The sequence below is a fragment of the Heptranchias perlo genome, unplaced genomic scaffold, assembly GCF_035084215.1.
Source record: "Heptranchias perlo isolate sHepPer1 unplaced genomic scaffold, sHepPer1.hap1 HAP1_SCAFFOLD_64, whole genome shotgun sequence".
Classification (NCBI taxonomy): domain Eukaryota; kingdom Metazoa; phylum Chordata; class Chondrichthyes; order Hexanchiformes; family Hexanchidae; genus Heptranchias; species Heptranchias perlo.
Genome location: NW_027139666.1, coordinates 103889 through 130687, shown reverse-complemented (window position 1 = coordinate 130687; position 26799 = coordinate 103889). Strand labels below are relative to the sequence as shown.

Here is a 26799-nt window from a genome sequence, read left to right as displayed (position 1 = left end):
CCAAACCCCATTCCTCACTGAGCTCCCAACTCCCCTTCCTCACTGACCATCAACTCCACTTCCTCACTGTCCATCAACTCCCCTTCCTCATTGTCCGTCAACTCCCCTTCCTCATTGTCCATCAACTCCTCTTCCTCACTGACAATTAACTCCTCTTCCTCACTGACCATCAACTCCCCTTCTTCACTGACCATCAAATCCCCTTCTTCACTGACCATCAAATCCCCTTCTTCACTGACCACCAACTCCCCTTCCTCACTGTCTATCAACTCCCCTTCCTCACTGTCCATCAACTCCCCTTCCTCACTGTTCATCAACTCCCCTTTCTCACTCTCCATCAACTCCCCTTCCTCACTGACCATAAACTCCCCTTCCTCACTGACCATGAACTCCCCTTCCTCACTGACCATCAACTCCCCTTCCTCACTGACCATCAACTCCCCTTCCTCATTACCATCAACTCCCCTTCATCACTGACCATCAACTCCACTTCCTCACTGACCATCAACTCCCCTTCCTCACTGACCACCCATCTCCCCTTCCTCACTGACCACCAAACCCCATTCCTCACTGAACTCCCAACTCCCCTTCCTCACTGTCCACCCAACTCCCCTTCCTCACTGTCCACCCATCTCCCCTTCCTCACTGACCACCAAACCCCAATCCTCACTGAGCTCCGAACTCCCCTTCCTTACTGACCATCAACTCCCCTTCCTCATTGTCCATCAACTCCTCTTCCTCACTGACCATCAATCCTCTTCCTCACTGACCATCAACTCCCCTTCCTCACTGTCCACCCAACTCCCCTTCCTCACTGACCACCCATCTCCCCTTCCTCACTGACCACCAAACCCAATTCCTCACTGAGCTCCCAACTCCCCTTCCTTACTGACCATCAACCCGACTTCCTCACTGTCCATCAACTCCCCTTCCTCATTGTCCATCAACTCCCCTTCCGCACTGCCCATCAACTCCCCTTCCTCACTGACCATCAACTTCCATTCTTCACTGACCACCAAATCCCCTTCTTCACTGACCACCAACTCCCCTTCTTCACTGACCACCAACTCCCCTTCCTCACTGACCATCAACTCCACTTACTCACTGTCCATCAACTCCCCTTTCTCACTGTCCATCAACTCCCCTTCCTCACTGACCATCAACTCCCCTTCCTCACTGATCATCAACTCCCCTTCCTCACTGACCATCAACTCACCTTCATCACTGACCACCCATCTCCCCTTCCTCACTGACCACCAAACCCCAATCCTCACGAAGCTCCCAACTCCTCTTCCTCACTGACCATCAACTCCCCTTCCTCACTGACCATCAACTCCCCTTCCTCACTGACCACCCATCTCCCCTTCCTCACTGACCACCAAACCCCATTCCTCACTGAGCTCCCAACTCCCCTTCCTCACTGTCCACCCAACTCCCCTTCCTCACTGTCCACCCAACTCCCCTTCCTCACTGTCCACCCATCTCCCCTTCCTCACTGACCACCAAACCCCAATGCTCACTGAGCTCCCAACTCCTCTTCCTCACTGACCATCAACTCCCCTTCCTCACTGACCACCCATCTCCCCTTCCTCACTCACCACCAAACCCCATTCCTCACTGAGCTCCCAACTCCCCTTCCTCACTGACCATCAATCCCACTTCCTCATTGTCCATCAACTCCCCTTCCTTACTGACCATCAACTCCACTTCCTCACTGTCCATCAACTCCCCTTTCTCACTGTCCATCAACTCCCCTTCCTCATTGTCCATCAACTCCCCTTCCTCACTGACCATCAAATCCCCTACTCACTGACCATCAACTCCCCTTCTTCACTGACCATCAACTCCCCTTCCTCATTACCATCAACTCCCCTTCATCACTGACCACCCATCGCCCGTTCCTCACTGACCACCAAACCCCAATCCTCACAGAGCTCCCAAGTCCTCTTCCTCACTGACCATCAACTCCCCTTCCTCACTGACCACCCATCTCCCCTTCCTCACTGACCACCAAACACCATTCCTCACTGAGCTCCCAACTCCCCTTCCTCACAGTCCACCCAACTCCCCTTCCTCACTGTCCACCCAACTCCCCTTCCTCACTGTCCACCCATCTCCCCTTCCTCACTGACCACCAAACCCCAATCCTCACTGAGCTCCCAACTCCCCTTCCTCACTGTCCATCAACTCCCCTTCCTCACTGTCCATCAACTCCCCTTCCTCACTGTCCATCAACTCCCCTTCCTCACTGTCCATCAACTCCCCTTTCTCACTCTCCATCAACTCCCCTTCCTCACTGACCATAAACTCCCCTTCCTCACTGACCATCAACTCCCCTTCCTCACTGACCATCAACTCCCCTTCCTCATTACCATCAACTCCCCTTCATCACTGACCACCCATCTCCCCTTCCTCGCTGACCACCAAACCCCAATCCTCACTGAGCTCCCAACTCCTCTTCCTCACTGACCATCAACTCCACTTCCTCACTGACCATCAACTCCCCTTCCTCACTGACCACCCATCTCCCCTTCCTCACTGACCACCAAACCCCATTCCTCACTGAACTCCCAACTCCCCTTCCTCACTGTCCACCCAACTCCCCTTCCTCACTGTCCACCCATCTCCCCTTCCTCACTGACCACCCAACCCCAATCCTCACTGAGCTCCCAACTCCCCTTCCTTACTGACCATCAACTCCCCTTCCTCATTGTAAATCAACTCCTCTTCCTCACTGACCATCAATCCTCTTCCTCACTGACCATCAACTCCCCTTCCTCACTGTCCACCCAACTCCCCTTCCTCACTGACCACCCATCTCCCCTTCCTCACTGACCACCAAACTCCATTCCTCACTGAGCTCCCAACTCCCCTTCCTTACTGACCATCAACCCCACTTCCTCACTGTCCATCAACTCCCCTTCCTCATTGTCCATCAACTCCCCTTCCTCACTGTCCATCAACTCCCCTTCCGCACTGCCCATCAACTCCCCTTCCTCACTGACCATCAACTCCCCTTCTTCACTGACCATCAAATCCCCTTCTTCACTGACCACCAACTCCCCTTCCTCACTGACCATCAACTCCACTTACTCACTGTCCATCAACTCCCCTTTCTCACTGTCCATCAACTCCCCTTCCTCACTGACCATCAACTCCCCTTCCTCACTGATCATCAACTCCCCTTCCTCACTGACCATCAACTCACCTTCATCACTGACCACCCATCTCCCCTTCCTCACTGACCACCAAACCCCAATCCTCACGAAGCACCCAACTCCTCTTCCTCACTGACCATCAACTCCTCTTCCTCACTGACCATCAACTCCCCTTCCTCACTGACCACCCATCTCCCCTTCCTCACTGACCACCAAACCCCATTCCTCACTGAGCTCCCAACTCCCCTTCCTCACTGTCCACCCAACTCCCCTTCCTCACTGTCCACCCATCTCCCCTTCCTCACTGACCACCAAACCCCAATCCTCACTGAGCTCCCAACTCCTCTTCCTCACTGACCATCAACTCCCCTTCCTCACTGACCACCCATCTCCCCTTCCTCACTGACCACCAAACCCCATTCCTCACTGAGCTCCCAACTCCCCTTCCTCACTGACCATCAATCCCACTTCCTCATTGTCCATCAACTCCCCTTCCTTACTGACCATCAACTCCACTTCCTCACTGTCCATCAACTCCCCTTTCTCACTGTCCATCAACTCCCCTTCCTCACTCACCATCAACTCCCCTTCCTCACTCACCATCAACTCCCCTTCCTCACTGACCACAACTCCCCTTTCTCACTGACCATCAACTCCCCTTCCTCATTGTCCATCAACTCCCCTTCCCAAGTGACCAGCAACTCCCCTTCCTCACTGACCACCCAACCCCTCTTCCTCACTGATCATCAACTCCCCTTCCTCACTGACCAACAATCCTACTTCCTCATTGTCCATCAACTCCCCTTCCTCATTGTCCATCAACTCCCCTTCCTCACTCACCATCAACTCCCCTTCCTCACTGACCACAACTCCCCTTTCTCACTGACCATCAACTCCCCTTCCTCATTGTCCATCAACTCCCCTTCCCAAGTGACCAGCAACTCCCCTTCCTCACTGACCACCCAACCCCTCTTCCTCACTGATCATCAACTCCCCTTCCTCACTGACCATCAACTCCCCTTCCTCACTGAGCATCAACTCCCCTTCTTCACTGACCATCAAATCCCCTACTCACTGACCACCCATCTCCCCTTCCTCACTGACCACCAAACACCATTCCTCACTGAGCTCCCAACTCCCCTTCCTCACAGTCCACCCAACTCCCCTTCCTCACTGTCCACCCAACTCCCCTTCCTCACTGTCCACCCATCTCCCCTTCCTCACTGACCACCAAACCCCAATCCTCACTGAGCTCCCAACTCCCCTTCCTCACTGTCCATCAACTCCCCTTCCTCACTGTCCATCAACTCCCCTTCCTCACTGTCCATCAACTCCCCTTCCTCACTGTCCATCAACTCCCCTTTCTCACTCTCCATCAACTCCCCTTCCTCACTGACCATAAACTCCCCTTCCTCACTGACCATCAACTCCCCTTCCTCACTGACCATCAACTCCCCTTCCTCATTACCATCAACTCCCCTTCATCACTGACCACCCATCTCCCCTTCCTCACTGACCACCAAACCCCAATCCTCACTGAGCTCCCAACTCCTCTTCCTCACTGACCATCAACTCCACTTCCTCACTGACCATCAACTCCCCTTCCTCACTGTCCACCCATCTCCCCTTCCTCACTGACCACCCAACCCCAATCCTCACTGAGCTCCCAACTCCCCTTCCTTACTGACCATCAACTCCCCTTCCTCATTGTAAATCAACTCCTCTTCCTCACTGACCATCAATCCTCTTCCTCACTGACCATCAACTCCCCTTCCTCACTGTCCACCCAACTCCCCTTCCTCACTGACCACCCATCTCCCCTTCCTCACTGACCACCAAACTCCATTCCTCACTGAGCTCCCAACTACCCTTCCTTACTGACCATCAACCCCACTTCCTCACTGTCCATCAACTCCCCTTCCTCATTGTCCATCAACTCCCCTTCCTCACTGTCCATCAACTCCCCTTCCGCACTGCCCATCAACTCCCCTTCCTCACTGACCATCAACTCCCCTTCTTCACTGACCATCAAATCCCCTTCTTCACTGACCACCAACTCCCCTTCCTCACTGACCATCAACTCCACTTACTCACTGTCCATCAACTCCCCTTTCTCACTGTCCATCAACTCCCCTTTCTCACTGTCCATCAACTCCCCTTCCTCACTGACCATCAACTCCCCTTCCTCACTGACCATCAACTCACCTTCATCACTGACCACCCATCTCCCCTTCCTCACTGACCACCAAACCCCAATCCTCACGAAGCGCCCAACTCCTCTTCCTCACTGACCATCAACTCCTCTTCCTCACTGACCATCAACTCCCCTTCCTCACTGACCACCCATCTCCCCTTCCTCACTGACCACCCATCTCCCCTTCCTCACTGACCACCAAACCCCATTCCTCACTGAGCTCCCAACTCCCCTTCCTCACTGTCCACCCAACTCCCCTTCCTCACTGTCCACCCATCTCCCCTTCCTCACTGACCACCAAACCCCAATCCTCACTGAGCTCCCAACTCCTCTTCCTCACTGACCATCAACTCCCCTTCCTCACTGACCACCCATCTCCCCTTCCTCACTGACCACCAAACCCCATTCCTCACTGAGCTCCCAACTCCCCTTCCTCACTGACCATCAATCCCACTTCCTCATTGTCCATCAACTCCCCTTCCTTACTGACCATCAACTCCACTTCCTCACTGTCCATCAACTCCCCTTTCTCACTGTCCATCAACTCCCCTTCCTCACTCACCATCAACTCCCCTTCCTCACTCACCATCAACTCCCCTTCCTCACTGACCACAACTCCCCTTTCTCACTGACCATCAACTCCCCTTCCTCATTGTCCATCAACTCCCCTTCCCAAGTGACCAGCAACTCCCCTTCCTCACTGACCACCCAACCCCTCTTCCTCACTGATCATCAACTCCCCTTCCTCACTGACCAACAATCCTACTTCCTCATTGTCCATCAACTCCCCTTTCTCAGTGTCCATCAACTCCCCTTCCTCATTGTCCATCAACTCCCCTTCCTCACTCACCATCAACTCCCCTTCCTCACTGACCACAACTCCCCTTTCTCACTGACCATCAACTCCCCTTCCTCATTGTCCATCAACTCCCCTTCCCAAGTGACCAGCAACTCCCCTTCCTCACTGACCACCCAACCCCTCTTCCTCACTGATCATCAACTCCCCTTCCTCACTGACCATCAACTCCCCTTCCTCACTGAGCATCAACTCCCCTTCTTCACTGACCATCAAATCCCCAACTCACTGACCATCAACTCCCCTTCCTCATTACCATCAACTCACCTTCATCACTGACCACCCATCGCCCCTTCCTCACTGACCACCAAACCCCAATCCTCACAGAGCTCCCAAGTCCTCTGCCTCACTGACCACAACTCCCCTTCCTCACTGACCACCCATCTCCCCTTCCACACTGACCACCAAACACCATTCCTCACTGAGCTCCTAACTCCCCTTCCTCACTGTCCACCCAACTCCCCTTCCTCACTGTCCACCCATCTCCCCTTCCTCACTGACCACCAAACCCCAATCCTCACTGAGCTCCCAACTCCTCTTCCTCACTGACCATCAACTCCCCTTCCTCACTGACCATCAACTCCCCTTCCTCACTGACCATCAACTCCCCTTCCTCACTGACCACCAAACCCCATTCCTCACTGAGCTCCCAACTCCCCTTCCTCACTGTCCATCAACTCCCCTTCCGCACTGCCCATCAACTCCCCTTCCTCACTGACCATCACCTCCCCTTCTTCACTGACCATCAAATCACTTTCTTCACTGACCACCAACTTCCCTTCCTCACTGACCATCAACTCCCCTTCCTCACTGTCCATCAACTCCCCTTTCTCACTGTCCATCAACTCCCCTTTCTCACTGTCCATCAACTACCCTTTCTCACTGACCATCAACTCCCATTCCTCACTGACCATGAACTCCCATTCCTCACTGACCATCAACTCCCCTTCCTCACTGACCACCCATCTCCCCTTCCTCACTGACCACCAAACCCTATTCCTCACTGTCCACCCAACTCCCCTTCCTCACTGTCCACCCAACTCCCCTTCCTCACTGTCCACCCATCTCCCCTTCCTCACTGACCACCAAACCCCAATCCTCACTGAGCTCCCAACTCCACTTCCTCACTGACCATCAACTCCACTTCCTCACTGTCCATCAACTCCCCTTCCTCATTGTCCATCACCTCCCCTTCCTCATTGTCTGTCAACTCCCCTTCCTCATTGTCTATCAACTCCTCTTCCTCACTGACCATCAACTCCCCTTCCTCACTGACCATCAACTCCCCTTCCTCACTGACCATCAACTCCACTTCCTCATTGTCCATCAACTCCGCTTCCTCATTGTCCATCAACTCCTCTTCCTCACTGACCATCAACTCCTCTTCCTCACTGACCATCAACTCCCCTTCCTCACTGACCATCAACTCCACTTCCTTACTGTCCATCAACTCCCCTTCCTCATTGTCCATCAACTCCTCTTCCTCACTGACCATCAACTCCCCTCCCTCACTGACCATCAACTCCCCTTCCTCACTGTCCACCCAACTCCCCTTCCTCACTGACCACCCATCTCCCCTTCCTTACTGACCACCCATCTCCCCTTCCTGACTGAGCTCCCAACTCCCCTTCCTTACTGACCATCAACTCCACTTCCTCATTGTCCATCAACTCCACTTCCTCATTGTCCATCAACTCCCCTTCCTCATTGTCCATCAACTCCACTTCCTCATTGTCCATCAACTCCCCTTCCTCATTGTCCATCAACTCCCCTTCCTCACTGCCCATCAACTCCCCTTCCTCACTGACCATCAACTCCCCTTCTTCACTGACGATCAAATCCCCTTCTTCACTGACCACCAACTCCCCTTCCTCATTGTCCACCAACTCCCCTTCGTCACTGACCATCAACTCCCCTTCTTCACTGACCATCAACTCCCAATGCTCACTGACCAGCAACTCCCCTTCCTCATTGACCATCAACTCCCCTTCCTCACTGACCATCAACTCCCCTTCTTCACTTACCATCAACTCCCAATGCTCACTGACCAGCAACTCCACTTCCTCATTGTCCATCAACTCCCCTTCCTCACTGACCATCAACTCCACTTCCTTACTGTCCATCAACTCCCCTTCCTCATTGTCCATCAACTCCTCTTCCTCACTGACCATCAACTCCCCTCCCTCACTGACCATCAACTCCCTTCCTCACTGTCCACCCAACTCCCCTTCCTCACTGACTACCCATCTCCCCTTCCTTACTGACCACCCATCTCCCCTTCCTGACTGAGCTCCCAACTCCCCTTCCTTACTGACCATCAACTCCACTTCCTCATTGTCCATCAACTCCCCTTCCTCATTGTCCATCAACTCCCCTTCCTCATTGTCCATCAACTCCCCTTCCTCATTGTACATCAACTCCCCTTCCTCACTGCCCATCAACTCCCCTTCCTCACTGACCATCAACTCCCCTTCTTCACTGACCATCAAATCCCCTTCTTCACTGACCACCAACTCCCCTTCCTCATTGTCCACCAACTCCCCTTCGTCACTGACCATCAACTCCCCTTCTTCACTGACCATCAACTCCCAATGCTCACTGACCAGCAACTCCCCTTCCTCATTGACCATCAACTCCCCTTCCTCACTGACCATCAACTCCCCTTCTTCACTTACCATCAACTCCCAATGCTCACTGACCAGCAACTCCACTTCCTCATTGTCCATCAACTCCCCTTCCTCATTGTCCATCAACTCCCCTTCCTCATTGTACATCAACTCCCCTTCCTCACTGCCCATCAACTCCCCTTCCTCACTGACCATCAACTCCCCTTCTTCACTGACCATCAAATCCCCTTCTTAACTGACCACCAACTCCCCTTCCTCACTGACCATCAACTCCCCTTGCTCACTGTCCATCAACTCCCCTTTCTCACTACCATCAACTCCCCTTCCTCACTGTCCACCCATCTCCCCTTCCTCACTGACCATCAACTCCCCTTCCTCACTGACCATCAACTCCACTTCCTTACTGTCCATCAACTCCCCTTCCTCATTGTCCATCAACTCCTCTTCCTCACTGACCATCAACTCCCCTCCCTCACTGACCATCAACTCCCCTTCCTCACTGTCCACCCAACTCCCCTTCCTCACTGACCACCCATCTCCCCTTCCTTACTGACCACCCATCTCCCCTTCCTGACTGAGCTCCCAACTCCCCTTCCTTACTGACGATCAACTCCACTTCCTCATTGTCCATCAACTCCACTTCCTCATTGTCCATCAACTCCCCTTCCTCATTGTCCATCAACTCCACTTCCTCATTGTCCATCAACTCCCCTTCCTCATTGTCCATCAACTCCCCTTCCTCACTGCCCATCAACTCCCCTTCCTCACTGACCATCAACTCCCCTTCGTCACTGACCATCAACTCCCCTTCTTCACTGACCATCAACTCCCAATGCTCTCTGACCAGCAACTCCCCTTCCTCATTGACCATCAACTCCCCTTCCTCACTGACCATCAACTCCCCTTCTTCACTTACCATCAACTCCCAATGCTCACTGACCAGCAACTCCACTTCCTCATTGTCCATCAACTCCCCTTCCTCATTGTCCATCAACTCCCCTTCCTCATTGTACATCAACTCCCCTTCCTCACTGCCCATCAACTCCCCTTCCTCACTGACCATCAACTCCCCTTATTCACTGACCATCAAATCCCCTTCTTAACTGACCACCAACTCCCCTTCCTCACTGACCATCAACTCCCCTTGCTCACTGTCCATCAACTCCCCTTTCTCACTACCATCAACTCCCCTTCCTCACTGTCCACCCATCTCCCCTTCCTCACTGACCATCAACTCCCCTTCCTCACGACCATCAACTCCCCTTTCTCACTGACCATCAACTCCCCTTCCTCACGACCATCAAATCCCCTTTATCACTGACCACCCATCTCCCCTTCCTCACTGACCACCAAACCCCAATCCTCACTGAGCTCCCAAGTCCTCTGCCTCACTCACCATCAACTCCCCTTCCTCACTGACCACCAACTCCCCTTCCTCACTGACCATCAACTCCCCTTCCTCACTGACCATCAACTCTCCTTCCCAAGTGACCAGCAACTCCCCTTCCTCACTGACCACCCAACCCCTCTTGCTCACTGATCATCAACTGCCCTTCCTCACTGACCATCAACTCCCCTTCTTCACTGACCATCAACTCCCCTTCCTCATTGTCCACCAACTCCCCTTCGTCACTGACCATCAACTCCCCTTCGTCACTGACCATCAACTCCCCTTCTTCACTGACCATCAACTCCCCTTCTTCACTTACCATCAACTCCCAATGCTCACTGACCAGCAACTCCCCTTCTTCACTGACCATCAACTCCCCTTCTTCACTGACCATCAACTCCCCTTCTTCACTTACCATCAACTCCCAATGCTCACTGACCAGCAACTCCCCTTCTTCACTGACCATCAACTCCCCTTCCTCACTGACAATCAACTCCCCATCCTCACTGACCACCCAACTCCCCTTCCTCACTGACCACCCAACTCCCCTTCCTCACTGACCACCCTACTCCCCTTCCTCACTGACCATCAACTCCCCTTCCTCACTGACCATCAACTCCCCTTCCTCACTGACCATCAACTCCCCTTCCTCACTGTCCACCCAACTCCCCATCCTCTCTGGCCATCGACTCCACTTGCTCACTGACCATCAACTCCTTTTCCTCACTAATCATCTACTCTCCTTGCTCACTGAACATCAACTCCCCTTTCTCACGGTCCATTAACTCCCCTTTCTCACGGACCATCAACTCCCCTTCCTCACTGACCATCAACTCCCATTCCTCACTGACCATCAACTCCCATTCCTCACTGACCACCCAACTCCCCTTCCTCACTGATCACCCAACTCCCCTTCCTCACTGACCACCCAACTCCCCTTCCTCACTGACCATCAACTCCCCTTCCTCACTGACCATCAACTCCCCATCCTCTCTGGCCATCAACTCCCCTTCCTCACTGGCCATCAACTCCCCTTCCTCACTGGCCATCAACTCCCCTTCCTCAGTGGCCATCAAATCCCCTTCCTCAGTGGCCATCAAATCCCCTTCCTCAGTGGCCATCAAATCCCCTTCGTCACTGGCCATCAAATCCCCTTCCTCAGTGGCCATCAAATCCCCTTCCTCAGTGGCCATCAACTCCCCAACCTCACTGACAATCCAGCTCCCCTTCCTCACTGGCCAACAAATTCCCTTCCTCACTGACCATCGACTCCACTTACTCACTGACCATCCACTGCACTTCCTCACTGACCATCGACTCCACTTCCTCACTGACCACCGAACTCCCATTCCTCACTGACCACCCATCTCCCCTTCCTCACTGGCCATCAACTCCGCTTCCTCACTGAGCATCAACTCTCCTTCCTCACTGACCATCAACTCCCCTTCCTCACTGACCATCAACTCCCCTTCCTCACCGACCATCAACTCCCCTTCCTCACTGGCCATCAACTCCCCTTCCTCACTGGCCATCAACTCCCCTTCCTCACTGACCATCAACTCCCCTTCCTCACTGACCATCAACTCCCCTTCCTCACTGGCCATCAACTCCCCTTTGTCACTGGCCATCAACTCCCCTTCCTCACTGACCATCAACTCCCCTTCCTCACTGACCATCAACTCTCCTTCCCAAGTGACCAGCAACTCCCCTTCCTCACTGACCACCCAACCCCTCTTGCTCACTGATCATCAACTGCCCTTCCTCACTGACCATCAACTCCCCTTCTTCACTGACCATCAACTCCCCTTCCTCATTGTCCACCAACTCCCCTTCGTCACTGACCATCAACTCCCCTTCGTCACTGACCATCAACTCCCCTTCTTCACTGACCATCAACTCCCCTTCTTCACTTACCATCAACTCCCAATGCTCACTGACCAGCAACTCCCCTTCTTCACTGACCATCAACTCCCCTTCTTCACTGACCATCAACTCCCCTTCTTCACTTACCATCAACTCCCAATGCTCACTGACCAGCAACTCCCCTTCTTCACTGACCATCAACTCCCCTTCCTCACTGACAATCAACTCCCCATCCTCACTGACCACCCAACTCCCCTTCCTCACTGACCACCCAACTCCCCTTCCTCACTGACCACCCTACTCCCCTTCCTCACTGACCATCAACTCCCCTTCCTCACTGACCATCAACTCCCCTTCCTCACTGACCATCAACTCCCCTTCCTCACTGTCCACCCAACTCCCCATCCTCTCTGGCCATCGACTCCACTTGCTCACTGACCATCAACTCCTTTTCCTCACTAATCATCTACTCTCCTTGCTCACTGAACATCAACTCCCCTTTCTCACGGTCCATTAACTCCCCTTTCTCACGGACCATCAACTCCCCTTCCTCACTGACCATCAACTCCCATTCCTCACTGACCATCAACTCCCATTCCTCACTGACCACCCAACTCCCCTTCCTCACTGATCACCCAACTCCCCTTCCTCACTGACCACCCAACTCCCCTTCCTCACTGACCATCAACTCCCCTTCCTCACTGACCATCAACTCCCCATCCTCTCTGGCCATCAACTCCCCTTCCTCACTGGCCATCAACTCCCCTTCCTCACTGGCCATCAACTCCCCTTCCTCAGTGGCCATCAAATCCCCTTCCTCAGTGGCCATCAAATCCCCTTCCTCAGTGGCCATCAAATCCCCTTCGTCACTGGCCATCAAATCCCCTTCCTCAGTGGCCATCAAATCCCCTTCCTCAGTGGCCATCAACTCCCCAACCTCACTGACAATCCAGCTCCCCTTCCTCACTGGCCAACAAATTCCCTTCCTCACTGACCATCGACTCCACTTACTCACTGACCATCCACTGCACTTCCTCACTGACCATCGACTCCACTTCCTCACTGACCACCGAACTCCCATTCCTCACTGACCACCCATCTCCCCTTCCTCACTGGCCATCAACTCCGCTTCCTCACTGAGCATCAACTCTCCTTCCTCACTGACCATCAACTCCCCTTCCTCACTGACCATCAACTCCCCTTCCTCACCGACCATCAACTCCCCTTCCTCACTGGCCATCAACTCCCCTTCCTCACTGGCCATCAACTCCCCTTCCTCACTGACCATCAACTCCCCTTCCTCACTGACCATCAACTCCCCTTCCTCACTGGCCATCAACTCCCCTTTGTCACTGGCCATCAACTCCCCTTCCTCACTGGCCATCAACTCCCCTTCTTCACTGACCATCAACTCCCCTTCCTCATTGTCCAACAACTCCCCTTCGTCACTGACCATCAACTCCCCTTCTTCACTGACCATCAACTCCCAATGCTCACTGACCAGCAACTCCCCTTCCTCATTGACCATCAACTCCCCTTCCTCACTGACCATCAACTCCCCTTCCTCACTGACCATCAACTCCCCTTCCTCACTGACCATCAACTCCCCTTCTTCACTGACCATCAACTCCCAATGCTCACTGACCAGCAACTCCCCTTCTTCACTGACCATCAACTCCCCTTATTCACTGACCATCAACTCCCCTTCTTCACTGACCATCAACTCCCCGACCTCACTGACTATCAACTCCCAATGCTCACTGACCATAAACTTCCATTCCTCACGAGCGATCGACTCCCCTTCCTCACTGACAATCCAACTCCCCTTCCTCACTGACAATCAACTCCCCATCCTCACTGACCACCCAACTCCCCTTCCTCACTGACCACCCAACTCCCCTTCCTCACTGACCATCAACTCCCCTTCCTCACTGACCATCAACTCCCCTTCCTCACTGTCCACCCAACTCCCCATCCTCTCTGGCCATCAACTCCCCATCCTCTCTGGCCATCAACTCCCCATCCTCTCTGGCCATTAACTCCCCTTCCTCACTGGCCATCAACTCCCCTTCCTCACTGGCCATCAACTCCCCATCCTCTCTGGCCATTAACTCCCCTTCCTCACTGGCCATCAACTCCCCATCCTCTCTGGCCATTAACTACCCTTCCTCACTGGCCATCATCTCCCCTTCCTCACTGGCCATCAACTCCCCTTCCTCACTGGCCATCAAATCCCCTTCCTCAGTGGCCATCAACTCCCCTTCCTCACTGACAATCCAGCTCCCCTTCCTCACTGACCACCCAACTCCCCTTCCTCACTGGCCAACAAATTCCCTTCCTCACTGAACATCAACTCCCCTTTCTCACGGACCATCAACTCCCCTTCCTCACTGACCATCAACTCCCATTCCTCACTGACCATCAACTCCCCGACCTCACTGACTATCAACTCCCAATGCTCACTGACCATAAACTTCCATTCCTCACGAGCGATCGACTCCCCTTCCTCACTGACAATCCAACTCCCCTTCCTCACTGACAATCAACTCCCCATCCTCACTGACCACCCAACTCCCCTTCCTCACTGACCACCCAACTCCCCTTCCTCACTGACCATCAACTCCCCTTCCTCACTGACCATCAACTCCCCTTCCTCACTGACCATCAACTCCCCTTCCTCACTGTCCACCCAACTCCCCATCCTCTCTGGCCATCAACTCCCCATCCTCTCTGGCCATCAACTCCCCATCCTCTCTGGCCATCAACTCCCCATCCTCTCTGGCCATTAACTCCCCTTCCTCACTGGCCATCATCTCCCCTTCCTCACTGGCCATCAACTCCCCTTCCTCACTGGCCATCAAATCCCCTTCCTCAGTGGCCATCAACTCCCCTTCCTCACTGACAATCCAGCTCCCCTTCCTCACTGACCACCCAACTCCCCTTCCTCACTGGCCAACAAATTCCCTTCCTCACTGAACATCAACTCCCCTTTCTCACGGACCATCAACTCCCCTTCCTCACTGACCATCAACTCCCATTCCTCACTGACCATCAACTCCCATTCCTCACTGACCATCAACTCCCATTCCTCACTGACCATCAACTCCCATTCCTCACTGACCACCCAACTCCCCTTCCTCAATGACCACCCATCTCCCCTTCCTCACTGACCATCAACTCCCCTTCCTCACTGACCATCAACTCCCCATCCTCTCTGGCCATCAACTCCCCTTCCTCACTGGCCATCAACTCCCCTTCGTCACTGGCCATCAACTCCCCTTCCTCACTGGCCATCAAATCCCCTTCCTCAGTGGCCATCAAATCCCCTTCCTCAGTGGCCATCAAATCCCCTTCATCACTGGCCATCAAATCCCCTTCCTCAGTGGCCATCAACTCCCCAACCTCACTGACAATCCAGCTCCCCTTCCTCACTGGCCAACAAATTCCCTTCCTCACTGACCATCGACTCCACTTACTCACTGACCATCCACTCCACTTCCTCACTGACCATCGACTCCCCTTCCTCACTGGCCATCAACTCCCCTTCCTCACTGACCATCAACTCCCCTTCCTCACTGGCCATCAACTCCCCTTCGTCACTGGCCATCAACTCCCCTTCCTCACTGGCCATCAACTCCCCTTCCTCACTGGCCATCAACTCCCCTTCCTCACTGACCATCCAACTCCCCTTCTCACTGAGCTCCCAACTCCCCTTCCTCACTGACCATTAACTCCCCTTCCTCACTGTCCACCCAACTCCCCTTCCTCGCTGACCATCCATCTCCACTTCCTCACTGTCCATCAACTCCCCTTCATCACTGTCCATCAACTCCCCTTCCTCACTGACATTCCAACTCCCCTTCCTCACTGACCATCAATCTCCTTGCTCACTGACCATCAACTCCCATTCCTCACTGACCATCAACTCCCATTCCTCACTGACTATCAACTCTCCTTCCTCACCGCCCATCAACTCCCATTCCTCACTAGCCATCGACTCCACTTCCTCACTGACCATCAACTCCCATTCCTCACTGACCATCAACTCCCATTCCTCACTGACCACCCAACTCCCCTTCCTCAATGACCACCCATCTCCCCTTCCTCACTGACCATCAACTCCCCTTCCTCACTGACCATCAACTCCCCATCCTCTCTGGCCATCAACTCCCCTTCCTCACTGGCCATCAACTCCCCTTCGTCACTGGCCATCAACTCCCCTTCCTCACTGGCCATCAAATCCCCTTCCTCAGTGGCCATCAAATCCCCTTCCTCAGTGGCCATCAAATCCCCTTCGTCACTGGCCATCAAATCCCCTTCCTCAGTGGCCATCAACTCCCCAACCTCACTGACAATCCAGCTCCCCTTCCTCACTGGCCAACAAATTCCCTTCCTCACTGACCATCGACTCCACTTACTCACTGACCATCCACTCCACTTCCTCACTGACCATCGACTCCACTTCCTCACTGACCACCGAACTCCCATTCCTCACTGACCACCCATCTCCCCTTCCTCACTGGCCATCAACTCCGCTTCCTCACTGAGCATCAACTCTCCTTCCTCACTGACCATCAACTCCCCTTCCTCACTGACCATCAACTCCCCTTCCTCACCGACCATCAACTCCCCTTCCTCACTGGCCATCAACTCCCCTTCCTCACTGGCCATCAACTCCCCTTCCTCACTGACCATCAACTCCCCTTCCTCACTGGCCATCAACTCCCCTTCGTCACTGGCCATCAACTCCCCTTCCTCACTGGCCATCAACTCCCCTTCCTCACTGGCCATCAACTCCCCTTCCTCACTGACCATCCAACTCCCCTTCTCACTGAGCTCCCAACTCCCCTTCCTCACTGACCATTAACTCCCCTTCCTCACTGTCCACCCAACTCCCCTTCCTCGCTGACCATCCATCTCCACTTCCTCACTGTCCATCAACTCCCCTTCATCACTGTCCATCAACTCCCCTTCCTCACTGACATTCCAACTCCCCTTCCTCACTGACCATCAATCTCCTTGCTCACTGACCATCAACTCCCATTCCTCACTGACCATCAACTCCCATTCCTCACTGACTATCAACTCTCCTTCCTCACCGCCCATCAACTCCCATTCCTCACTAGCCATCGACTCCACTTCCTCACCGGCGACCCGCTCCCCTTCCTCACTGACAATCCAACTCCCCTCCTCACTGACCATCAACTCCCCTCCCTCACTGAGCTCCCAATTCCCCTTCCTCACTGACCATCAACTCCCCTTCCTCACTAACCATCAACTCCCCTTCCTCACTGACCATCAACTCCGCTTCCTCACTGACCATCAACTCCCCTTCCTCACTGACCATCAACTCCCCTTCCTCACTGACCATCTACTCTCCTTGCTCACTGAACATCAACTCCCCTTTCTCACGGACCATCAACTCCCATTCCTCACTGACCATCAACTCCCATTCCTCACTGACCATCAACTCCCCTTCCTCACTGACCATCAACTCCCCTTCCTCACTGACCATCAACTCCCCTTCCTCACTGACCATCAACTCCCCTTCCTCACTGACCATCAACTCCCATTCCTCACTGGCCATCAACTCCCATTCCTCACTGACCATCAACTCCCATTCCTCACTGACCATCAACTCCCCTTCCTCACTGGCCATCAACTCCCCTTCCTCACTGGCCATCAACTCCCCTTCCTCACTGGCCATCAACTCCCCTTCCTCAGTGGCCATCAACTCCCCTTCCTCAGTGGCCATCAACTCCCCTTCCTCAGTGGCCATCAACTCCCCTTCCTCAGTAGCCATCAACTCCCCTTCCTCATTGACAATCCAACTCCCCTTCCTCACTGGCAATCCAACTGCCCTTCCTCACTGAGCTCCCAACTCTCCTTCCTCACTGACCATTAACATCCCTTCCTCACTGAGCTCCCAACTCCCCTTCCTCACTGACCATGAACCCCCCTTTCTCACGGATCATCAACTCCCCTTTCTCACAGACCATCAACTCCCCTTTCTCACGGACCATCAACTCCCCTTTCTCACGGACCATCAACTCCCCTTTCTCACGGACCATCAACTCCCCTTTCTCACGGACCATCAACTCCCCTTTCTCACGGACCATCAACTACCGTTTCTCACGGACCATCAACTACCGTTTCTCACGGACCATCAACTCCCTTCCTCACTGACCATCAACTCCCCTTCCTCACTGAACAGCAATTCCCCTTCCTCACTGAACAGCAATTCCCCTTCCTCACTGACCATCCAACTCGCGTTCCTCACTGACGATCAACTCCTCTTCATCACTGACCATCAACTCCCCTTCCTCACTGACCATCAACTCCACTTCCTCACTGGTCATCAACTCCACTTCCTCACTGACCAGCGAACTCCCCTTCCTCACTGGCTATCAACTCCCCTTCCTCACTGAACAGCAATTCCCCTTCCTCACTGACCATCAACTCCCCTTCCTCACTGACAATCCAACTCCCCTTCCTCACTGACACAACTCCCCTTCCTCACTGACAATCCAACTCCCCTTCCTCACTGACACAACTCCCCTTCCTCACTGACAATCCAACTCCCCTTCCTCACTGGCAATCCAACTCCCCTTCCTCACTGACCATCAACTCCCCTTCCTCACTGACCACCCAACTCCCTTTCCTGGCTCCCATACCAGCTGACATTACAAATGCTTCCCTCTCCTTCGATACTGGCTCCCCTCTCATTCAGAACCCCTGTCATCATACACCCTCAGCCCCCTCTGATCTTGTCAAGTGCTGCCCCATCTCCAACCTCCCTTTCCTCTGAAGTTGTTGAACGTGTTGTCGCCTCTCAAATCGGTGCCCATCTTTCCTGCAAATCCATGCTTGAATCCCTCCATTTCGGAGTCTGCCCCTGCCACAGTACTGAAACGGTCCTAATCGAAGTCACAAATGACATCCTGTGACTGTGGTAAACTATCCCTCCTCATCCTTCTCCACCTGTCTGCAGCCTTTGACCCAGTTGACCACATCATCCTCCTCTCATGCCTCTCTTCCGTCGTTCAGCTGGGTGGGACTGTACTCGCCTGGTTCCACTCTTAACGATTCAGTCGTAGCCAGAGTGTCTTTAGCAATGTCTTCTCTGCCTGCTCCCACACTGTTACCTCTGGATTTCCCCAATGATCTCTCCTTGGCCCCCTCCTATTTCTCATCTACACGCTGCCCCTCAGTGACATCATCCGACAACACGTCAGATTCCACATGTCCGCTGACGACACCCAGCTCGACCTCACCACCACCTCTCTCAACCCCTCCACTGTCTCTGTGTTGTCACACTGTTTGTCCGACATCCAGTCCTGGATGAGCCGCAATTTCCTCCACCTAATCATCGGGAAGACTGATGCCATAATCATCGGCCCCGCCACAAACCCTTGTCATCAGTTCCATCCCCCTTCCTGAACCAGATTACACAGTTTTACGTAGTATTTACAGCATAGAAACAGGTCATTCGACCTATCTGGGAGCCTACTCCCTCCCTACTCCATCTCACCCTATCAGCATATCCTTCTATTCCTTTCTCCCCCATGTGTTTATCCAGCTTCCCCTTAAATCCATCTACACTATTCGCCTCAACTACTCCTTGTGGGAGCGAGTTCCACATTCTCACCACTCTCTGGGTAAAGAAGTTTCTCCTGAATTCCATATTGGATTTATTGGCGACCATCTTATATTTATGGCCCCGAGTTCTGGACTCCACCCCCCCCCCAACAAGTGCAAAGTCTTTTCTATGTCTACCCTATCAACCCCATTTATATTTTTAAAGAATTTGACCCCGACCAACAACTCTCTGCGTAAAAAACATTCTCATCTCCCCCTCTGGTTAATGGCCAATTATCTTAAATCTGTGTCCTCTGGTTACCGACCCTTCTGCCACTGGAAACGGTTTCTCCTTTTTCTCTTATCAAAACCCCTTCATGATTTTGAACTCCTCTATTAAATCTCCCCTTAACCTTCTCTGCTCGAAGGAGAACAACCCCAGATTCTCCAGTCTCGCCACGCAACTGAAGTCCCGCATCCCTGGTACCATTCTGGTAAATCTCCTCTGCACCCTCTCCGAGGCCTCACACCTTAGACTGTTGTGTTTAATTTTAATCGTTACATCACAACAAAAAAAAACATAAAATGCTGGAAATACACACCGAGTCTTTCAGAATTGGAAAAATTACGTTCTTACAAGGCGCCCACACCTAAAGTATTAACCTGCTGCTGGATATAATGTGTATTTTCAGCATTATCTGGTTTTATGTAATTTCCAGTGTTTTTAATCATATAAAATATATACTTGCATTGGAAAGGGTAAAGGAAACAGCAATGGGACTGAAGGTGCTGGGGAACCTCTTTGAAGTGTAAAAAATATTATTAATTGGTAGATAAGATGAAGCCAGAATATTAATTTAAAGTACACCAAGTTCAATTTCAAGATATAAATGGGAAATTAGATCAGATATATTGGATTAAAAGTGATTTAGTTGAGTGATACAATCTACCCAGCAAGGTAATGGAAGCAGAACGAGTCGAGTTATTCAAAGTGCTGTTGGATGCCATGATGAGACCTTTTCCCCTGGAGGGATGATGAACACTGAGTTAACTCGTGTTCACTCATCCTGCGGGTATTTAAAGTTTTGATTGAGGAAGGTATTTTGGGTCTGTTTCCTCTCAAGTCTAGTGTAGTTAGTACTGCTATGTCATAAAATGGAAATACCCACAAGCAAGGTGGTGGTACACCTGAAATTTCATGGTGTCGTGAAGCCTTGGCTATCGTCTGAATCAATCCTTCAATGTAGGCTACTGTCAGGTACCTGCAAAAAAAAACATTCAGCACTTAGTTTCAAAGGAAGAAAAGTGAGCTTGTTTCTGTAATGTGTATAACACGCCAGATATTGCAAACATTAGAGAATCTATCACTGCCCTGGGTCAGTGTATGTCTGACACTGAGTCCTCGTATTGAACACGGGATTCTGATCTGATCTGATGTATTTAGGGTCAGTGTTTATTTGACACTGAATCCTGGTATCGAACACTGAAGGGATTCTGATCTGATGTATTTCGAATCATAGAAAGATAGAAAGATTACAGCACGGAAGGAGGCTATTCGGCCCATAGAGTCCGTGCCGACTCTATGCAAGAGCAATCCAGCTAGTCCCACTCCCCCACCCTATCTCCACAGCCTTGCAAATTTTTTCCTTTCAAGTACTTATCCAGTTCCCTTTTGAAGGCCATGATTGAATCTGCCTCCACCACCCCCTCGGGCAGTGCATTCCAGATCATAACCACTCGCTGTGTAAAAAAGTTTTTCCCCAAGTCACCTTTGGTTCTTTTGCCAATCATCTTAAATCCATGTCCTCTGGTTCTTGATTCGTCCACCAATGGGAACAGTTTCTCTCTATCTACTCTGTCTTGACCCTTCATGATTTTGAATACCTCTATCAAATCTCCTCTCAACCTTCTCTGTTCCAAGGAAAACAACCCCAGCTTCTCCAGTCTATCCATGAAACTAAAGTCCCTCATCCTTGGAACCATTCCAGTAAATCCCTTCTGCACCCTCGCTAAGGCCTTCACATCTTTCCTAAAGTGCGGGGCCCAGAACTGGACGCAATACTCCAGTCATGGTCACACCAGTGTTTTATAAAGGTTCATCATAACTTCCATACTTTTGTACTCTATGCCTCTATTTATAAAGCCCAGGATCTCATTTGCTCTTTTAACCACTTTCTCAACCTACCCTGCCACTTTCAACGATTTGTGCACATATACCCCCCAGATCTCTCTGTTCCTGTACCCCTTTTAGAATTTGTGCCCTCTAGTTTATATTGCCTCTCCTCGTTCCTCCTACCAAAATGTATCACTTCGCATTTTTCTGTGTTAAATTTCATCTGCCACGTGTCCGCCCATTCCACCAGCCTGTCTCTATCCTCTTGAAGTCTATCACTATCCTCCTCACTCTTCACTAACCTTCCAAGTTTTGTGTCATCTGCAAATTTGGAAATTGTGCCTTGTACACCCAAGTCCAAGTCATTAATATATATCAAAATAAGCAATGGTCCTAGTACCGACTCCTGGGGAACACCACTGTACACCTCCCTCCAGTCTGAAAAACAACCATTCACCACTACTTTCTGCTTCGTTACTTAGCCAATTTTTTATCCATGCTGCCACTGCCCCATTTATTCCATGGGCTTCAATCTTGATGACAAACCTATTACGTGGCACTTTATCAAACGCCTTTTGAAAGCCCATACACACCACATCAACCCTCTCTGTTACCTCATCAAAAATCTCTATCAGGGGTCAATGTTTGACACTGAATCCTCGTATCGAACACTGAGGGGATTCTGATCTGATGTATTTAGGGTCAGTGTCTGACGCTGAGTCCTCGTATCGAACACTGAGTGGATTCTGATCTGATGTATTTAGGGTCAGTGTCTGACACTGAGTCCTCGTATCGAACACTGAGGGGATTCTGATCTGATCTGATGTATTTAGGGTCAGTGTCTGAAACTGAGTCCTCGTATCGAACACTGAGGGGATTCTGATCTGATCTGATGTATTTAGGGTCAGTGTCTGAAACTGAGTCCTCGTATCGAACACTGAGGGGATTCTGATCTGATCTGATGTATTTAGGGTCAGTGTCTGAAACTGAGTCCTCGTATCGAACACTGAGGGGATTCTGATCTGATCTGATGTATTTAGGGTCAGTGTCTGACGCTGAGTCCTCGTATCGAACACTGAGGGGAATCTGATCTGATGTATTTAGGGCCAGTGTCTGACGCTGAGTCCTCGTATCGAACACTGAGGGGATTCTGATCTGATCTGATGTATTTAGGGTCAGTGTCTGAAACTGAGTCCTCGTATCGAACACTGAGGGGAATCTGATCTGATGTATTTAGGGTCAGTGTCTGACACTGAGTCCTCGTATCGAACACTGAGGGGATTCTGATCTGATCTGATGTATTTAGGGTCAGTGTCTGAAACTGAGTCCTCGTATCGAACACTGAGGGGAATCTGATCTGATGTATTTAGGGTCAGTGTCTGAAACTGAGTCCTCGTATCGAACACTGAGGGGATTCTGATCTGATGTATTTAGGGTCAGTTTCTGACGGAGTCCTCGTATCGAACACTGAGGGGATTCTGATCTGATCTGATGTATTTAGGGTCAGTGTCTGAAACTGAGTCCTCGTATCGAACACTGAGGGGATTCTGATCTGATCTGATGTATTTAGGGTCAGTGTCTGATGCTGAGTCCTCGTATCGAACACTGAGGGGAATCTGATTTGATGTATTTTGGGTCAGTGTCTGACGCTGAGTCCTCGTATCGAACACTGAGGGGATTCTGATCTGATCTGATGTATTTAGGGTCAGTGTCTGAAACTGAATCCTCGAATCGAACACTGAGGGGATTCTGATCTGATGTATTTAGGGTCAGTGTCTGACACTGAGTCCTCGTATTGAACACAGGGGATTCTGATCTGATCTGATGTATTTAGGGTCAGTGTCTGACACTGAGTCCTCGTATTGAACACAGGGGATTCTGATCTGATCTGATGTATTTAGGGTCAGTGTCTGAAACTGAGTCCTCGTATTGAACACAGGGGATTCTGATCTGATCTGATGTATTTAGGGTCAGTGTCTGACACTGAGTCCTCGTATTGAACACAGGGGATTCTGATCTGATCTGATGTATTTGATCACAAGTCTTAAGTAATGTAATTGAGAATTTAATCTTTATCGTCGTCTTGCGCAAGACATGACTGGAAAAATCTGGAAGAATATTGAGATTCAGATCAAAGGCTGTGTGAAAGTCTTCAGCCTCACGTGGATCTTGTTTGTCCTGTAGATTTAAGGATGTCTCTTGCCCTTTGATGTGAGAGATTGAGCCAACTGCGATGGAAGTCCTGGTAACACCTTTGGCTTGGAGCCATCTTTACCCCAGTGACGAACACTTGTGAATCTTTGCTTCTCCTTATCCTCCCATCATTAGTCATAGAAGTGGGGGGGGGGGGGGGGGAAGGTCCTTTTCAAACATTGGTATTTATGGAAAGACCCAACTAGTTTTCCTTAACCAGCGCATCAAGCTGCACAGGGCTTTCAATGACTTGCTTTCCTACACATCCATCATGTCACAACTGAAGCAACTGCTCCAAGTGCTGTCTTCAATCTGTAGAAGCAATTTACTGCCTTCGACGTGTACAATTTGAAGAGTATACTGAAGCAGAAGTTAAAGCTTTCACAGATTCTGCAGGAAGAGATGCAGGTGGGACACCAGTCTTCTAGTGCCCAAGCTCATCTTCAAAAGGACGAGGAAATGTTTCAGCTACAGAAAGATTGCAAGAAGTTTTCCAAGTTCTTTAACTATACTGGTGTGTTGATCCAATGCTTTTGATATCCAGTGAAAAAAAGAGGTTAATGTTGCTGTTTAAGAATGGGCCACAATCTGAGGATAATCTTTGTTGTGGATTGTTGGTATAACCAGCAAAGCTGCTGGAGTTCATCGACGAATGTTATCGTCACAATCATTACAATGATGGAGGATTGTGAAATTTCAACTTCCTTCTCTCCACTCTCAAACTTTGATCAAAGGTTAATTCTAACAATGAAATTAGTGCTGTATTAAATGAACTTGTCTAGTTTCCCAGTTTCTGCTAATCTATCTAGTACTGCAACTGTAAATCTAAATGTATATAGAAAAATGTAATGTAAATTTTCTTCACTCATTTTTTGATGTAGTTGCTTTATGTGTTTTTGCATTGTTAGACAACATGTTTGCGTGCAGTTGCCGATTGTATGCAGATGGACTGAATCATTTCCATTAAGGATCAATGTATGTCTTTACTGATGGCGGAGAGTCCTGAGAATAGCCTGAGAATCTGGATCTGTACAACAGTTGGTACAAGGGACATGGAACTTCCTGCAGATCCACTACAGACTAATTCTCAGTTAGTGTGTCAATCCCTGTGCACTGACCCCTAGTATTTGTGTCCATAACAACTGCTGGCTGAAGTTTTAGACCAAAAATCCTGTGTGGCTGTGTTTGGAAGTACTGTGTCACAGACAGGAAGAGGAGGTTTATCAAACACTTGTTTGCACATGGTGACCTCTGGATGTCAAAAGCGGAAACTCTTCTGTTTATTTTTAAATGATTCCAGCCTAGCCCAGCAATGCAGGCTGATTGTAGCAGCCTAACTTCACTCCACTGGGATGAGATTATCCAGCACATGATGGAGATCAAACCTAGGGCCTTACTGGTTTGTAAAGCTCGGCTAATCTCACTGGATTTACAGCACAGAAACAGGCTCCACACGAGCCTCCTCCCTCCCTACTTCATCTCACCTATCAGTATATCCTTCTATTCCTTTCTCCCTCATGTGCTTAAGTTAACTAATTTGTAAATGACTCAGAGCATTAGGCAGTGTGACATTGTTGATTTTGCCATCGCTAATAGACCTCAGTGTTTGGGCACTGTGTGCATGCAAATCCCAGCTCGACTAACTCTGTGGCTCAGTACATTTCATTTTAATTAATGCTCAAAGGGTTAACCGTAGAATAAATTGCTGGGACGAAGCATTATTTAATCATTGTATGTATCAGCTGTTTCAGATGTGTTCTTGTTCAGGTCAGTGCTGTAATGTGAAGTGTATTTAGTTCTAGTTCTTTTACCCTTCGAGTTTCTGATTATTTTAGTATTGGGCACACTAAGAGAACATGTCTCCTCTTTCTTTCCCCCCACATCCATTGTGAGAGTTTGTAACTCGAGCCATGAGGAATGATATGGTTACAGGCCCAGTCATGGTTATTAGCACAGAAACATAGACAGCCCATCACACTTTAAAATGTTGGAGCATTATTCATCTTACTGTCGATGTAGATTTTGCTCATTTACAGGACTGAACATCAGTGCACAGATGTATCTGTTTTAAGGCTTTACCCAGTATTGAACTCAGTGTCAATCTTTCTTATGTTGATATCAGAGGACTTTCAATGATAAGAGTGATACTCACTTAGGGTATTTGCTGCCCTGGGCTGGGAAAAGGGGATTCTCAGTCCCAATAACTCACCTGTTACTTCTGCTGGATGTAGTGTGAGGGCAAGATGATGTCTGTCACAGTCCTACAGCATTGTCTGGACTTGCGTGTAAAGTGGTAGAAGAACGTTACCAGATATGGTCATCAAGTCTTCGGCTTTAGGAAGACAACAAATTGGTTCGAAAGAGGAAACTAAACTTTGAAGCAGCTTGAACGATGGAGGAGCAGGAAGTTCAGCTTAGAGAAATTAATGGTCCCAGATGAAGGACTAAGGGTAGAACCATCATGGCTCTAGCTTTTGGTTGGATTTGCAAGGTTTAGGAAGAAACTGTGCCTGAGGAACTGAAACATCAATTGTTATAGCTCAATTTAACGGCATGATTCAATCTCCGTTCTGCAGACATCAATAAACCAAGCAAGCTTTGCTCTTGTGATCTGACGGCCAGAGATTATTACCTTGTAACGAACAGCCAGCCATCTATCGCCATTGCTTAGAAATGAGACACAAGTCAGAGACACTACAAATCATTTCCATGTTACTGTCCAATTCCTTCTCAAAGCTGGGGATGGGATTGTTATAAGAAGTTGGACATGTTCTCTAAATTGCTCTATATATCACAATTAAAATTGTTTGAAATATTAAAATAGAAA

At 50.7% G+C, this 26799-nt stretch overlaps 1 protein-coding gene across 1 annotated transcript in view; it reads left to right on the top strand.

Annotated features, from left to right (window-relative positions):
- LOC137317906 (zinc finger protein 271-like) overlaps positions 1-26799 on the top strand; it is a 42516-nt gene extending 15717 nt beyond the window's left edge. Inside the window, exon 1 of the mRNA XM_067980906.1 lies at positions 1-26799. This exon is cut by the window's left edge and continues 15717 nt beyond it. The gene's annotated coding sequence lies outside the window, so the exon portion shown is untranslated.